This window comes from Cryptomeria japonica, chromosome 10 (assembly GCF_030272615.1).
Source record: "Cryptomeria japonica chromosome 10, Sugi_1.0, whole genome shotgun sequence".
NCBI classification, from domain to species: domain Eukaryota; kingdom Viridiplantae; phylum Streptophyta; class Pinopsida; order Cupressales; family Cupressaceae; genus Cryptomeria; species Cryptomeria japonica.
Genome location: NC_081414.1, coordinates 586,566,927 through 586,572,430, shown reverse-complemented (window position 1 = coordinate 586,572,430; position 5,504 = coordinate 586,566,927).

Below are 5,504 nucleotides of genomic sequence, written 5' to 3'. Positions count from 1 at the left end.
CAACACTAATAATTTGGTATTAATGTGGAACACCAGAGATTAGGAAAAGGGCAAGCATGGAAAATTTTAAGCCTTGTGGTTGAGCCCTTATGTTGTTGTTGATAAGAATTGTGATTATTTTTATCTCCTCATAGACATGAATGGTGAAATGCAGAAAATGCCAGTGCATGGACAGTTCCTGAAGCATTTATTTGCTTAATTTCCTTTTCCATGCACAATAGGATAGGGTTTGTACATATTTGTAAATACCCTTTGTGTTTTTTGTGCTAGTCTACTTCCCTAGAGATTTGAATCCTCACATTAACCCTAAGGATCAAGTGACCCCAACTAGAGCCATTATTGGGAGTGCTAAATTTTTGCTTTGCCTTTATCTTTCTTGCCTCCTTAAACCTAGGGAATTAGGGTTTTAGTGGGGTTTAAGTGTTTTAGGGTTGCATTTGGTTTACTCGTGGCTCTATTATAATTCTCTATTGATTGTCAAGGGATGGTCTCTGTGTTTTAAGTCGCACTTAGAAGGGTCCTGGGTCATGAGTTTACCGGCCCCACATATTAGGTTTTATCTTTTGGGTTGGTTACTTTATTAAAATTCTCCAAAATATTGTGTTTTACCTACGATTTTTAAATCCTAAGTCTTAATGTCCTAGGCAAGCCCTATACTATGACCCCTTATCCCTTTGCAAGTATCCACATGCTAAATAAACTCACTTAAGTGTTGGCTCCAACATTTTGGCTGTGCGGGATACCAAAATCAAGTGTAGGGTGTTAAGCATTTTTACCTCATAGCTATTATTGGGTTTGGTTCTACATCGTATGGGATAAGAAAGTTCTTAATAGAAAATAAAGAAAGTTTACCCCGCATCGGTCTCGCCCCGTTACCTGGTACTGTGTGGGATAACAAAAGACAAGATAGAAGGCTTATCCCACACAAAATTTGTATTTGAAGGATCACCCATGTGGTTAAGAAAGGTGTGAGATAATAAATAGGAATGCTTATCCCACATGATAGCACCATGTAATTACACAAGTGGAAAGGAGTAATAAAATGAAGTTCATGCAGGATAACAGAGGAGGTTCCTAAGGGTTGTAACTCTTACCCCATAGACCCTTGTTGTAGCTAGAGGAAGTCACGCTGGATAACAAAAGATAACATTATAGAGAGGAAAGGTTACCCTGCATGACTGTTATGACACAAGGTTTACTTGTGCAGGATAAAAGGGATGTTCATTGAAAGAAGAAAAGGGTTATCCCGCATGATGATAGAAATGAAAAATTAATATGGACATAGGGATAGAGAAATAAAAAGGTGAAGGACCATGTGGGATAAGGGAATATCCCGATGGTAGTAAGCATTTGTTACCCCGTAGGGGTCTTCAGTAGCTGGAGGCAGTAGTGCAGGCTAAGCAAATAAAGGAAGTAAAAGCTTTTCCTTATCCTGCACGACTAAGAGATGATGTGAAGGTGTGCCGCGGGATTAAAGAAACATAGTAAATAATGAAGAAAAATTATCCTGCACGAGTGTAAGGCATGTTCACTATGCAGTGCAGGAGAAGAAAAGACTAAGAGGAATATACCCCGTGGTGGATAAAATGAAGCAATGAGAAGGAAAAGAAAAGCTAATGTTGTGCGGGATAACAAAGGAAATTTTGTAAGCATGCATAAGCTTACCCCATGGAGGTAGAGACAAGTCATACATGATGATGTGGGATAACAAAAGAATGAAGTATGATGGGTTTCTTATCCCACAATGGTAAAGGCATGGTGTAACCAATAAAGGGGCAACCCTTTTAGGTGAGTATCATGTAGGATATGAAAGAACGTTGAATAATGAGGGAAGATTTATCTCGCATGAGTAACAAGGGCCTATGGAAACTAGTGTGGGCCAACAAAGAGGAAGAATAGGTTCCTCATTATCCTGCATGGGTAAAAATTGAAGCATGACCAGGTTTTCAAAATCAAAGCAAAATCAAAGGTGGTTGAGGATGATTCATTGCATGCCATGTCAGCAATCAAACAATGTCAAAGTGTAATCTCGATTAGTAATCTATGAATAAATGATGAAGTTGAAATTTTGAAGCCACTAGCCATCAGCACCATGCACGTATGAATTATGGTGATTCATCTATGCACCATAAAGAAAAATCCAAGGCCAATGTTGCACACCCTAAATTCAAGAAGCAACCAGAGAAATCACAGAGCGATTGAAGAATGAATAAAAATGAACTAGTGCATCCTTCAAGCATCCCACACCAATGAATTGCACTATAAAAATGGGCAAGTGGATCCTGGGCCATCCTTTTACTTTTTGAAAGGTAGTTTGATTGTGTAGGAAGGGTTCTAGTGGGTAGGAATCACAATTATTCTCCTATTTTTGTAGTAGGGGTGTGTTTGCATCAGTATCAGTGTCCTTCATCACCTTAAAAGTTTATAATGGCCTCCCCTTCAAAGAATTCCCCATCCTCATCTCCTAAGAAGGCTCTTGAAACAGGAGCACATTTTTCAATACCTGACATCACCCACACAATTCTGCTCAACGTTGTCTCGCTTGTCCATGCAATTATGGACATACCTGTAATGAAACTAAGCCCATCTGCTACTGCCAACAACTTCTAGACATCCCCTAAGATCAAGCCAAGTGCTTCTCTGAAAGAGAACCCCCCTCAAGCCAAAAGAAAGAGAGTGGCAAAGAAGAATTTTTTTGTATTTTCAGATGAAGAACCCTCAGAAGAGCCAAACCCTGCGCCGAAAACTAGGAAACTGACCCCCAAAAGGAGAAAAACCACCACTAAAGCCTCTACCAAAGCATCATCCATTGAGGTTCTGTCTTCCACTGAGAATCCTCAAGCTGAAGGGTCAAACCCATAGGTGGGGGTTTCAGAACCAAAGAAAAGAGGAACTCTTGTCAAAAAGGCCACATCTAGAGATACAAAGAAAACCAAGTAGATCTCTGCTGATGAGGAACAATCTTCTACTTAGTAGGAACAACCTACACAAACTTCTACCCCTCTTGCCCCTGCAAAATCCGTGGATGAAGTTTCCAAAGAAGTGGAGCAACAATTAAATGAGATGGCACATAGAAAAACAAGAGAAACTAGAAGTCTCCACCAGGACCTCCTTGAGCTGTTCCAAGATTCCACAATGTAGGAAACTTTCAGGACTGCATTCAAAGACAAAGAGGTTAGTTGCAAGGATGCATATACCAATGATAGGGGCTAGGACATTTTTCATTACTTCTATGGGAATAGGGACAAGCCAGTCCTAATATCAAACCCCTGGAACCTCAATTTGGATAAATTGGTGGTCCCCAATGTGTTTGTTGATCCAATGCTAATCAGAGAGCTTGGCAAGATGTACCACCCATAGAGCATGACTGTGAGAACTGCAAGTGTCCATATCTTGGTCAGTGTGACTCAATAAGCAATCATTGAATGCTTTTATTTGGACAAGAGTGCCCTTAAGGGAATAGATAAAAATAGATTGAAGAGAGAATATCTAGCCAAAAGAGATAGATATAGAGATAAAGTAGTGCCTCTCTTCATGAAAAAATGTTTAAGCGAGGAAAGAGCTACATTCTGCAGTCTAAAAAAGATCCCTTCAACTTGAATTATTTTGAAGATAATCTTAATAAAACATATTATGCACTGTGCTAGATCTTGGGTGAGGATTGTGGATTGATTGTAATGCCTATAGACTACATGATAATAGCTCTGAAGATTCAACACTCATCCACCAATGAACTATATGATTTTTCTACCATCATCCCAAAGAAGCTTTGTGAGGGGCTCATTAGTGCAAAGAATTTTAGTTTAGATTTAAATTTTAAACATTATTCTTTATTATGTCATTATTTATCAAAATAGAATAGGATGGGAATATCAGTTGCAAGTAAAAATTTGTGATCCAAGAATAGGGTCTGGGTGGCCAGTTCAAAGGTGGACCTAGGTCTGGGATAAAGGGCCCAGATATGGTGATTATAAGATGTTTTTTTATTGTTTTGTTATGAGAGTCTTGATGATGATGGGGTTGCTTTTACCAAGCTTCCAAAGGATATAATTAAAAAATTTAGAATAAGAAGTTCAAGGGAAAAAAATATTATCTATCATGAGGGAGCTTTCTCACAATTTTGGGGACTTCTTTTTCTACTCAGACTGTACATTAATCAGAGTGTATGGAGGTGACTAGGGACCCAATGTAATTCCAATCAGATCCTCTCCGAGACTTTCCTTCATAGAATTCATCTGTAAAATGTTGTGGATGGAGAAGGAGCTAATTAGAATAGAGAAAAAGGGGAAACACCTTCCTAGGTTAACAATGTATAATGAATTCATGGTAGGGTGTGATACCCTAGAAAAAGTGCATGCATTTTTGGTGAATACTTACCGGCTCAAAGTTTTTCCGACCAAGCATTTTAACCCCAAGGGATACATAAATGATGTAAGGATTAACAAATTTAAAATAAAGGGTTTCTTCCATCTGTATGATGAGAGAGAAGATTTAATCAGGAATTCCCAACCCTCTGAAGCCATCCAAAGAAGATGGAACTGGGAATATTTGATGAAATTGGAAAGAGAAAGGAGAGAGGAGGACCCTGAATTCTTAGGATTTTGTGAGAACATTAATAATGACTTTGCAATAATGTCATGCAAAGTCAGAAGTTTTGATGAAATAATAGCAAAAGAGTTGTCCTGAAGGCAAGCCAAAAAGCCAGGCAAGGTAGTAGAAGATCTAGACCTATAGACATCCCATCAGTTGTCCCTAGGTCCAAGGGAAAAGCAATTTTGAAAGAAGGATATTCACATGATGCCCCACAATAGGACATCCAAATGGAAAAGCAACCTACTATTGAGACGGTAAGGAGAGTCCAAAAAGGAAAGGCAAAAATATCTGATTTTGTAAATATAATTGAAGAAGAAATCGACACGAGTGTGCCACCACCTTCCCCTCCTCCCGAGACATTCAAAGAGAATGAATTCATTAAGCTGGTAATGTATTTGGATAGGGCAATTATCCCTAGTACCATTCCCGAGGAAGAAACAAATGGTGAAAGGATGACAACCTCTAGACAATTCATGTCTGATGATAACTTCATCAGTACACCTGAATTTAAGTTCTTTTGGCTATAGGAAAAATTGAAAAATCTATCTAATGAAGAGATATAGAGTTTTGATAAAGATAACATCAAGTGCACCCCTCAAGAGGCCAGAGAATTGGTAAAAAGTAGTGGCGTGTTATCAATGTTGGGGTGGGACTTGGAGAAATATTTTGTTCTAGATCAAGTCATGAGGCAAGAAGACCCAATGTATGCACATGAGTTAGGGGAGCATGGGTCAGGGGTCAATCCAAGCATAAAAGCATTTTCTATATGGACCAAGTCCCCTAACACAGAAAAAACCATAGTGTTGCGAGGGGTATAACAAAGGGTATGTGATGCAATTATTAGAACTTTGGCATATACAATTGCATCAGAGGTCGCCACCATATCAATGCATGCAACCCATTTTGCTAAG